At 36.4% G+C, this 12972-nt stretch overlaps 1 protein-coding gene across 1 annotated transcript in view; it reads right to left on the reverse strand.

Annotated features, from left to right (window-relative positions):
• Window positions 1–12972, reverse strand: part of XRRA1 (X-ray radiation resistance associated 1) — a 143241-nt gene extending 130269 nt beyond the window's left edge. The window contains 2 exon segments of the mRNA XM_074304072.1: window positions 11093–11183; window positions 12751–12972. The gene's annotated coding sequence lies outside the window, so the exon portion shown is untranslated.

The raw sequence follows: 12972 nt of genomic DNA on the forward strand, positions 1-12972 counted from the left end.
CTATATTATTGCTTTCCTCCCATATCTCCACTAAGAGAAGAGATGTGTGTTTCCTCTTCTGTTCTCTAGGTCTAAAATTGGTCAGTGCAATTAATTCAAGGTCAGCTATCATTTGTTTGCATTTGCCTTATTGAGTCATTGTCTATATTATTCTCTTGGTTCTACATTTTATGATCTTTACAACATCATAAACATTTTCCTATCTTCCCTCTTATCCAACTACCTACTGGATATATTTGCCTGGAAATCTCATATTTAACATGTACAAAACAGAACTCATTATCTTTCTCCCAAAAACCACCCCTCCTCCTTTTTTCCCTATTTCTGTCAAAAGTATTCCCATTTTTATGGACATCCAGTTTCTCAACTTTAGAGTCAGCCTCAGCTCTTTACTCTCACATTTCCTTTTCCATACTTGTTGCCAAGGCTTGTCGATTCTACTCTCTCAATATCTCTTGCATCCATGCCTGTATTTATATTATGCTTTCCCCTAGTCCAGGCTTCCATCACTTTTCATCAGAACTACTTCAGCACCCTCCTAATTGATCTCTTTGCATTTGACTCAGTTCTTTCCAATTGATCTTCCTCATAGGTACCTAAAGCCACATTCTGAGTATATGTCACCCCTATTCAAGAAGTTTCCTTCAGTGGTTCCTTATTACCTATCATTCATTCAGATGGATACAGACCCCATCACTTGGCTTCTGCTTATTTTTCCAGGTTTCCTTGTTCATTCTATTATCCAACCAAACTACCCTATTTGCTGTTTATCATGTACAATATTTGGTCTCTTTGCCTAGAATTCTCTTCTTTTTAAAAACTTAGCTCCCTTTAAAATACACATTACTTGTTTAAAAACAAACTTTCCTTCTTCCCCATTTATTCATGCCAGCTCTCTCCACTCCATCACTTAGTATTTAGTTTTTGTGCATTTTCTTTTTTATCATAGGATATTTTATATTTTCACAAAAATAAACTATTATATAAAAGACTTCCCTAAGTCCCTAATAATAAGAGAATTATAAATTAAATATTTTACTTCACACACTCATTAAAATGGCAAAGATGATAAAACATGGAACTATTCCATGGTGGAGATACTCTGGGAAGACAGATTTGGTAATACACTGATGGTGGAGCTAGGAATTGTTTTGATTTCTGGAAAACTATTCTTGAAATTGTAAAGCTGCACCATTAAAAAAAAAAAAAGCCAAAAACAAATCATGTACTTCTTCAGATTCTCATTCATTACCAAAGATTTATTATACCTATTTTTCTAATATTCTATCAACTTCTTAGCTACATTCCTTTCTGCTAAATTCCCTTAAGTATGAAATAAAAATGCTGAAGTACCCAGTCATTATTGATGGAATTTAGGTTTTTCTTGAATTCACTTAGCTTTTCTTTTAAGTACTTAGATCCTATAGTATTTGGCGTACATATTTTTAATATTGATATTATTCCATTAGCTATGATCCCTCTAAATAGACTATAATTTTCTTATTTTCTTCACCATAACTATTTTTATTATTGACTTGCCTAAGATCAATATTGCTTTTTTGGATTCCGCTGAGGCATAATAAATTTTATTCAATTCCCTTATTTTAATTCTTATAAATCTTTATATTTTAAAGGTTTTTCTTATTTAAAAAATTAAGTCATTTTTTCCATGCATTATATAAGTAAGTTCATTCCATTCACATTCACAGTTATAGATGTTAACGTTTTTTTCCTGTACCAAATGTCATATTTCTTCTCTTCTATCCCTTCATGTGAGAAAATCTTTTCAAATTTTATTCTCTGTCTCTGGTAGCACTTTCCTATTCTTCACTGCATTAGCCTGTCTTATCCCCCACTTATTTCAATGTATTTCTACCATTTTATGCTTATTAATCTACTTTTGAAATATCTTCTTACCCCCCAAAAAGAGTTCCTAAGATCCTTATTTTCCTGTATCAGATAAAAATGTATTTCATGAGGTTCTTAATTTTCCTATTATCCTTCTCCCTCCCAATAATCTCTTGGAGTATTCTAATTACCCCCCCAATACAGCAAATTTTTCTTTTTTTCTTCTCACTTTTCTTTCCCTTGCCTCCCTCCCCCATTTTGAATAAACAAAATAGCATGCCTCTCTTTGTTTCCTCACTGGCTCTTCAAAATAGTGGTACTCTAAAGGAAGAAAATCAACTCTTCTTTCCCTTTCAGTTCAATCATCACTTAGCCTTTTTGAGCTGTAAAACTATGTTTATCTTTCTTAATTAAGCTTTTTAAAATTTTTTATTATTTTTTGATTGCTTCAAAGACTTAGTCTTTGAAGTCTATTTATCTGTGTTCTCAAAGAGGTTTCTAAAGAAGTCACTAGTTCTTTTTCCCTAGTAAGATTATATTTAATTTTTGCCAAATATTATTCTTCATTATAAATTAATTTCCTTTAGTTTTCAATAGATCAGATTACAATATTTTCTTTCCTTAGTTTCCTAACTTTGTAATTATTAGGTAGTCCTATATGATTATTTGACCCGTGATCTTTCTCTCAATGTCTGCAATTATTTTTTTTGACTTGAGAGCTTTGTATCTTGACAAATACATTTCTTAGTTTTATCTAGGATTTCCTTCTGCTTTTGACTTCAGGATTTTATCAATAATCACTTTGCCTTTTAGTTCCAATGGTGGTCAATTTTCTCTCATAATTTTTTCTTAAAGTACAATACAGATTTTCAGCTTGTCTTCTTAGATTAATTTTCTAACCCCTATCTTCTGTTAATCTTTTTTATGGTAGATATCTCTTATATTTCATTATTTTCTGTTTATTTTTTTTTATGCTTATGTTTTTGGTAAGAGTCACAGATCCTGATTTCAAATCCTGAAATTTACTTAGCGTATGTGACCTTGGATGTCATTTATTCTTTCTGGTGTACCTCATGGGTGAAGTTGAGAATAAATAACCTTTAGAGTTCCTTCTAGTTCTAGATGAATGATCTTATGGTAAATGAACTTTGGAGTTCTCTATTTTTTTTTTCAGTATTCATTGCTTTACAAAGGCTGCCAAGCTTTTGTTCTCAGATAGTTATTTCACATTTCTTCCTTTGGTTCTTTTATTAGGCTTCCCAATCACTTTCAAAATCCTTGTGACTATTCCACATTCTTTTCTGGGTTTATTGCAGCATAATTTTCTTCCTATGTAGTTTTATCTTGGGATTTTCATATTCCACAGTATTTTTTTTAATCTTAGTGGGAATTTTTCTTTTCTTAATCTTCAATCTCTTTGCTATACTATTCCTTGTCACCTTCCTATGGGCACTTAACTCCCAAACTTTGTCATAAATAGCAGAGAAGTCTAGTCGGATCATTGTTAACGGGAGACTTTACCAAGATTGAATGATGAAGAACTCTAGGGTTCATTGTCTTTACTTACAATTTATTACAATTTTTTTTTTTTTTTTTTTTAGTAATCACTGATATACTTCTGTGAGAAGCCCATAGCAAGGAATATTAATCACATGTCCTGGAGTGAAAATGGTAGTGAAGAGCTGATAAATGCATTGAATTCTGAAGTGCTCAGTCAGGACCTCTCAAGACTGTCCATTCCATCCTACCTACTCAAGTTAGCTAGATTCAAACTTTGACTCAGTATCTAGTATTACCATTTACCACAGTACGTCAATAGCACAAAGTGGGAGAGGTGAAGCACAGATGCGAGAATACAACCTTTTAGTGTTGTTCCATAACATTTTCTGTGAGCAGTACCTTGCAGGAATTTCTTTTCTTTCTGCCTTTGTTACTGCTGTTCTTTCACTATATCTGGCACATTGTTTATTCTTTTTTAGATTAAGATAATTGGACTTGGCCAGAATATTTTCCTTTACTGTTTTGCCATAAGTCCTGCAAATCATTGCAGTTTTCATATATCTTTCACATTCATTATCTCATTTCAGATCCACAACAACCAGAACCAGTTCCCAATCTACTTCCAATGGTATCTCTCATTAATCTCCTTCCCTCTGGTGAAACTGAACCAATCAATCATCTATAACCTTTACATCCTTTAAAAATTTGTTCATTCTTATTTTATCTCTGTACACATACATAAATTATATGTTTGGTCAAATATAGACTAATCCCAAAATTGGCAACATCTCTAAAATGAAATTTCTTTGAGAAGACAAAAATATATAGACAAGCACTAGAAAAGGATAACAATTATAAGCCACAGCTAGATTTTATACAGCTGCACTTGGAGAGAAAGTATAGTTTATATTCCAATCCATACAATGCTTTTGAATGAATGAAATGTGATAATAATAATTCCTGGCATTTTCACAATTCCTTACAGTTTTCATATGTATTATTATATTTAATGAGATATAGAGGCAATAGCACTGAGCTGGGGAACTCATAAAACTGTTTCTGGTTCTTGCTGTCCTTGCTATGTGACCTTAGGCAAGTTATTTTTTATGATATTCCAATATCAGTTTCTTCATCTATAAAATTCAGAGGTTCAGTAATCTTTTAATTTCCTTATAGTTCTGATAGTATATGTAATGGGATCCTTTTCAACCCTAATACTTTATAAGTCTAGGAAGTTGAGGCTCAAAATTAAATGATTTGTTAAAGAAATGTTAACAAAGTTAGTTATTCCAAAGCCTTTCTTATATACATTCTGAGAGTCTGATGAACTTGGAATCTTTTAACACACATAATGATGCATCTTGGCAGATTGCGCCTTCAAATATACAAGATTTCCTTTTAAAAATAGGGGTGTATATTGTATTGTTTTGAATATATATTGTGAATATGAATACATTCTGAAAATGAGATGCTTTTAATAGGAAAATAAACGTATAGCTATGCATATATACACATACATTCACACACACCAAATTCATTATCAAAATGACTTTTAAAAATATTTGCAATGAAACATGCTTATATTTCTTTCAATTCAAAAAAAGATAAATTTGTTTTCATAATCATCTCTCTGTCTCCACCACTTTCCAAGTCTTTGTCTCATTAAAGCATGATTATAAGGCAACAATCAGATTTTTCTAAGAACATTATTTAGAAGAGTACAAACTATATTTAGAATATGATACATATTGAGAACACACAAATATATATATATATGTACATACATATTTATATACATATACACATAAATAGGGATGATATTACTTTGGAGACTATCTCAGAGACAACAATCTATTAGAACATTTTTCTGTGTAGAGAATTTACTTTCATCTTTCAGTCAATCAAGAAGCATTTATTTAGGCATCTACGCTGTGCTAAGGACTGTGAAAGGTGTTTTAGATAAAAACATAGAGAATTAAACAAACAGTGAAAACTCTACACTCCTTAAAGAAGTTACATTAAAATGAGACGGGCAACACACACATATACATACATACACATGCACATATAAGCATGCATATACATATATGGATATATACTCATATGTATGAGCGTAACACATTTATGCATGTGTTATTATGTGTGTACATGCACACATATATGAGTATATACAGAATACATATAAAGGGAAAATGGAAGCTAGATCTATTATTTCATTGGTAATTAAGCTCCTTCTGTGGATGCAGGTCTGTAACGTAAGACTCTTAGAGAGCTGCCAGAGTATCACATTGCCAACAAATATCAGAGGCAAAATCTGAAGTCAAGGCCAATTAGAATGGGAGTGGCCACTGAGCCCAATCTCTGTGAATAGGCAAGGTGCCATCATGCAAGTGTTTTCTTCAAAGAGGCTATGAAGTCTAATAGAAAGGATTTATACAGCTCTTTGTTGTCTTCAAAGAATTTTATTTGAGTTTTAATCCTCAAAACAGTCCTATAAAGTAGGTATTGCTATCATCCCTATTTTACAGATAGGTGTAAAGTCAGGGCTAGCTCCCTGGAGGCCTCAGAATCAGCCAGAGTCAGGATAAGCAAAAGTCCTTGACCTTTAGGGGGAGAAGTGAAGGAGATGGACAAAACTGTCAGTAGTTTTGCCAAGGATCCTTCATTGATTCTAGAGTCCAGAATCTCCACACTTTTTCTTCTCCTCATCCTGAGGCCAAATGAAGTTCTCTGCCTCTCTCACTCCACCCCCTAATCCTTACCTACAATTCTCTTAACCCCAAGCATTGAGCCAACATTAACTGTGAGAAAAATTCCAAACATATGCTAATAATCATTGTCCAATAGGCAATTAGCCTTAAGTGCTTGGTTGTCTGATTCAAGCACACTTTTTAAGAGTTTCAGCCCTTTACAGATAGGGAAACAACTGAGGCTGAAAAAACATGAAATTATTTGCACATGGACATGCAGCTAGTAAGTTTCTGAAAGTCATAATGACATAGAATAAAAATGCTTTGATGACAGAGCATATAAAGACATTCTGAGCCTAGTTCCTGGAGGCTAGTCATACAATGAATGGCAGGCTCTTTGAGTGGCTGGGTGCCTTCAAAAGGCATCATTAATTGACCTTGATCTCTTATCTTGGTTTGACTTTATCACTTCAACCAATTTCCTTCTGCCAGACAGCATCCTGAGAGAAAGACAATGTTATAGAGATAAATCTTGAGTTTATTTCCCATCCAAAGATGATTTGTGGCCCCAGAGATCCAGGGCTAAGAGGTTCTTTGACTGCTTCATTTATTATTTCATTTTAGGTGAAAGGATTGAAAGTTGTGACTTTGTGAATTTTTAAAGATCAAAAGAGTGAACCATCCAAGGTCCAGGAGTCCAGGAGAGGAATCTATAAGAAGTATTGTGGCTAGTCCAGCATCATTGTCTAAGGAGCAAGAATAATGGACCTTGAGGTCCTGGCCCAGCTGTAACTGAGATGAAGACTCATATGGTAGTGATGGGAGTGACTAATACATGGCTTCCAAACTGATATTCCTAAACCACAGGTGCATTAATGACTTATTAATTCTTGGCAAACATATAAATTTCTCTTTTGGGAATTTAACATCCTTCACATCCTGGCTTCAAACTATGTTTCTAGCATTATCATGTGTTATTCCTCTCTTGTACTCTAAAGATCAGCCAAGTTGGCCTACTGTTTTTCTTTATACAGGACCTTCTATCTCCTATTTTCAATATCTTTGAACTGTCTTCCCTCCTCATTCTCACTTTATTAAATCCCTAGCTTACACAGAAGCTCAGTTGCTTCCTACTTAGGAGCTATCCTGACCTCCACAGTTAGTAGTGTCCCATCCCCCCTGTATTTAGTTTCTTAATACTTCGTGATTGTTTGTTTGTAATTGTTATTCCTCCATGTAAGCTATTTAAGGAACAGATTATTTTATTTTTGTATATTTCATATGTAGCAGCATATCTGGCACCCAACAGGTACTTATTGAGTGAACAAATACAATATGTGCAACAGAAACACATAGAAAATAAGTTTCTTATTTCAAGAAGCTTACATTCTAATTGGGGGAAGTAACACACATGGAAGGGTTAATAGGAAGACTCACAGATCCTTATGGTTCTGCAGTAAGGCAGATGGAAAGACTAAGTGGATTCTAAGGTTCAGTGGCAGGATAAGAAGCTGAAGGGGCCTGAGCCTGTGAAGAGGAAAGTAGGTCCCGAGGTAGAATAGAGTTGATGCTCCAGGTTCCCTCTTTTGGGGGAATGGATCAAAGGTTATTTTACTGGGAAAAGATAAGGGAACAATGGGAAACATATAGTCAATCCTCAACTTTTATGTGACTAAAATGTCTAGAAAATGGTCTGGAAGTAAAACAAAGCCAATGAACATAGACACATTGAACTTATGGTAAATAGGGGGTTAAGTTTCTATAACAACCAAAAACCATAATCATTTGCTAGAAATTGCTGAAAATACACTTTCTGCATAGTTTTCTTTATTACAAAACATTAATTCTGTTATTATACACTTTTCCTAACACAGTAATCAAGAAGAGAAGCAACACTGGGTAGGACAGGAAGGGGTGGGGTGGCAATGTCAGAAGAACCCTAAGAGAACCCCAAGGGAAAGGGGAAACCTGCCATCTTTTAATGTTCCTTTCAGGATTGTGGTTGAACTAATCCCCAGTGAAAAGCTGGCCATACTGCTGTGCTAGGCTGAACAACAGTGGGAAGGTGAGCCACTGGCCTAACACCTCTCATTTTTCTCTACTACACTTACCGGGGAATGTGGGTGGTTGCCAATTTTAAAGTGAAAATGAGGTTACTAATAAAATCATGGGAAGTCTTGAAGTCGAGAAAGTTGGAGAATATTGATCAATTGTACTATAATATAATGGTGGGTGATAGAGGGGCTATCTATATGACATGGAACAAAGATTACATTATAATAGTGTGTGATAGAGAACACTGTCTAATACAATAATATATGTAACATAGTAAGGTGCGACATAGAAAAATGTTTAATAAAATGATATATAATAAAACTTTATTAGAGTAGTAAGCAGAGATAGCTTCGTGGTGCAGTAGACAGACCCCTTTTTCCTAGTTCAAATCTGGCTTCAGACACTTACTAGTTATGTGAACACAGGAAAGTCATTTCACCTTGTTTGTCTCAGTTTCCTCATCTGTAAAATAAACTGGAGAAGGTAATAGTAAATCACTCCAGTATCTTTACCAAGAAAATCCCAAATGGGGTCAGGAAAAGTCACACACAACTGAAATGACTGAACAACATGATGATAAATGACAAAGAATAAGTGTAAAGGAAGTGTAAAAAGTTTTCCTAAATAATACAACAATAGAATATAAAGGAATTATCTTTAAAAACCTGACAATAAAATGTGAAGTTCTTTAATACAATGGAATTATGGGTCATTGATCATAAGACGACGACAACTTATGGTATATAGTGAACTTTTAGTGATTAGCTGGCCCTGGCAGCCTTTTTTCCTCCTTTATTTATTTTTAACATTCACTTTTTAAAAAATTTGAGTTCCAAATTCTTTCTTTCTCTTTAGTCCCTCCCCCACCCATTGAGAAGGCAAACATATGGTGCCAGTTATACATGTGAAATCATGTATCACATTTCTACATTTCTATATCCATGTTGCAAAAAACAGACAAGAAAAATAAAAACAATGTGCTTCAATATACAAACAATCTGCATTCAGAATCCATCCACTCATTTTCTGAAGATGGACAGAATTTTTCATCACGGGGTCCTTTGGAATTATTTTGGATCATTGTATTCATCAGAATACTTAAGTCTTTCATAGTATATCATTGTTACAATATTATTGTTACTATGTACCACTTTCTCTGGTTCTGCTCACTTCACTTTGCAACAGTCTTCATATAAGTCTTCCCAGGTTTTTTGGGAAACTATCCTGCTCATCATTTCTTTTTATTTTTTTATTTTTACAAAAATTTTATGCATAGGTAATTTTCCAGCATTAACAAATGCAAAACTTCTTGTTTCAACTTTTCCCCTCCTTCCCGCCACTCCTTCCCCCAGAGGGGGCAGGTTGACCAATACATGTTAAATATGTTAAAGTATAAGTTAAATACAATATATGTATACATATACAAAAAGTTACTTTGCTGTATAAAAAGAATCAGACTTTGAAATAGTGTACAATTAGTCTGTGAAGGAAGTCAAAAATGTAGGCAGACAAAAATAGAGGGATTGGGAATTCTATGTAGTGGTTCATAGTCATCTCCCTGAGTTCTTTCACTGGGTGTAGCTGGTTCAGTTCATTACTGCTCTATTGGAGCTGATTTGGCTCATCTTATTGTTGGAGAGGGCCTCATCCATCAGAATTGATCATCATATAGTATTGTTGTTGAAGTAAATAATGATATCCTGGTCCTGCTCATTTCACTCAGCATCAGTTCATGTAAGTCTTTCCAGGCCTTTCTGAAATCATCCTGTTGGTCATTTCTTGTAAAACAATAATATTCCATAATATTCATAGACCACAATTTATTCAGCCATTCTCCAATTGATGGGTATCCATTCAGTTTACAGTTTCTAGCCACTACAAAGAGGGCTGCCACAAACATTCTTGCACATACAGGTCCCTTTCCCTTCTTTAAAACCTCTTTGGGATTTAAGCCCAGTAGTAACACTGCTGGGTCAAAGGGTATGCACAGTCTGATAACTTTTTGAGCATAGTTCCAAATCACTCTCCAGAATGGCTGGATGTATTCACAACTCCACCAACAATGTATCAGTATCCCTGTTTTCCCACATCCCCTCCAACGTTGTGCATTATCTTTCCCTGTCATTCTAGCCAATCTGACAGGTGTGTAGTGGTATCTCAGAGTTGTCTTAATTTGCATTTCTCTGATTAATAATGACTTGGAGCATCTTTTCATATGGCTAAAAATAATTTTAATTTCTTCATCTGAAAATTGTCTGTTCATATCCTTTGACCATTTATCAATTGAAGAATGGTTTGATTTCTTATAAATTAGAGTCAATTCTCTGTATATTTTGGAAATGAGGCCTTTATCTGAACCTTTGACTATAACAATGTTTTCCCAGTTTATTATTTCCCTTCTAATCTTGTCTGCATTAGTTTTGTTTGTATAAAAACTTTTTAAATTGATATAATTAAATTTTTCTATTTTGTGATCAGTAATGATCTCTAGTTCTTCTTTGGTTATGAATTCCTTCCTCCTCCACAGGTCTGAGAAGTAAACTAATTTATTTATAATCTCATTCTTTATGCCTAGTTCATGAACCCATTTTGACTTTATCTTGGTGTACGGTGTTAAGTGTGGATCAATGCCTATTTTCTGCAATACTAATTTCCAATTTTCCCAGCAATTTTTGTCAGCTGGGGTCTTTGGGTTTGTCAAACACTAGATTATTGAAGTTATTGGCTGTTTTTTCCTTTGAACCTAATCTATTCCACTGATCAACTAATTTATTTCTTAGCCAATACCAAATGGTTTTGGTAACCGTTGCTTTATAATATAATTTTCTGCTCATCATTTCTTATAGCACATTAGTATTTCATCATAATCACAACCACAAGTTGTTCAGCCATTCTTCAATTAATGGGCACCCCCTGAATTTTCAATTCCTTGCCTGATGTCCTCTAAAAAGAAAAAGTTGTTTCTGGGGGAAAGATTCAGCTGACTTTGTTTTTTTTACCTTTTTCTTTTTGCCTCTGGGAAACTACAGTTTCTAGGATATCTTCCTATATCACTGTTGTTCTTTTATAGCAGACACGCGTGGCAATATCCTGTAGGAAAAAGTTGAGTGGTTGGAGATGGGATCTTACTCGGCAGATGGTAGGTGTCAGAGCTGAGACTCTTGCTTATGGATGCCAGTTCTTTCTGAAAGTACATAGAAATAGCCTAGGCCAGGATTTCAGATGAGTGCCGAGCTGGAGATTATGGACACTATGGCGAAGCCTCAGAGCTTTATCCTCCATGTAGGAGAGTTGCAGCAAAGCAGCTCAAAAGAGATGTAGCACCCCAAGAACAGTAGTTGGAGAATGTCACAAGGGGTCATGCCCCTTCCTTCCTACAGCGTCTCTCAGAGAGTCCTAAGAGGCCTTGGCCACTATTTGTGGCCCTCTTCAATCTTTCCTCCGGACCTCTGTATTTGTGGGAGTGTATGCGCATTGATGGTGGCAGATGTTTTTCTCACTATTTCAGTAAAAATCTTTATCTTGCACTAATTGTGTACTCTAGGTGATTAACAAAAGATAGTTAACATTCTGATGTGTACCCAGGACACTCAATCTGCCAGTCAGTCAAGAAATATTTTCTTTTTTCTTTTTAAAAAACTACATGATCAAGGTTAGGTTTGTTTTTCCCCCACTTATTCAATATTTTGTTCTTGCCAGTTCCATGTAAAACAATTTTTAACATTTGTTTTCCAAACTTTATGAGTTCCAGATTCTCTCCTTTCCTCCTTCCCTACCCTATCCCCGTTGAGAAGGTACATGTGAGGTTATGAAAAACATTTCTATAAAAGCTATGTTGCAAAAGAAGTCATAGATCTTCCCCCACCCCCTCCCCCACGAAAAAAACCTTTGAGAAAAATAGTTTAAAAAGGAAGGCTTCAGTCCGTACTCAGACACAGTTCTTTTTCGGACGGGGGCAGCATTTTCCCCGTAAGTCCTCAGGGCAGTTTTGGATCGGGATGGCTGGGGATAGCAGCTGGCCGTCCCACAGCGTGGCTAGCACTTGGTACACTTTTAAATCACTACGCTCCAGGCACTGAGTTAAGCTTGCTATAAGAAGAGGGAAAACCAGAGTCCCCTCTTTCAGGGAGCCGCCTCCCAATGGTGTAACTGTAGGTACATACCGATAGTGTCCGTGAGAAGTGAAGGCCCTGGGGGGAGGGGGAGGAGAAAAGATTTTGGATAGAAGGTGACCCGTTAACTGGGACCCGAAGGAACTGGGGGAGGAGATGAGGGGCGCCGCAAACATCGGGGACAGCCAGGGGAAGTTAGGGAGTAGGGGACGGGAAGTCACTGGAGACCCTGTAAGGGGAGGGGGGACTGCGGTGTAAGAACACTGGAAAGGTGGGGGGGAGGGCGAGGGTTTTGAATGCCAGGCAGTACCAGGTGACAGGATTGCCCAAAAGAGGGGGGCCGGTCACAGCCTACGCTACGGCAAAGGTGGGTCTAACGCTACTGTGACTACCTGGGAAGTGTGAGACACAGGGGCCCCGGGCCGGAGCAGTCAAGCTTACAGACGCGGTTCCGGGCCATCGCCTCCCCGTCCGCTTCCCCTCCCTCACATTCCCCTTTCCAAACTCCCTCCCCACCTCGAGTTCCCAAAACTTTCAAGTCGCACCTGACCCGGCAGCGTCTCCTCCTCCTACCACGCTCCCGGGAAGGAGAAGTACAGTGGTTCAGTCGCTTTTTTCTCCTCCGTGGCCGGAGCCGGGGCCCCGGCCGGGACCGGGCTTGCTTGTCGGCGGCGCCATTCCCTTCCTCGCCCCTTAGCAACCAAGACGCCACGGGGCCTAGTCTCCAGCAACCGGAGATCGAGTCTGAACGAGACTACAAATCCCAA

This window comes from Sminthopsis crassicaudata, chromosome 3 (assembly GCF_048593235.1).
Source record: "Sminthopsis crassicaudata isolate SCR6 chromosome 3, ASM4859323v1, whole genome shotgun sequence".
Classification (NCBI taxonomy): Eukaryota; Metazoa; Chordata; class Mammalia; order Dasyuromorphia; family Dasyuridae; genus Sminthopsis; species Sminthopsis crassicaudata.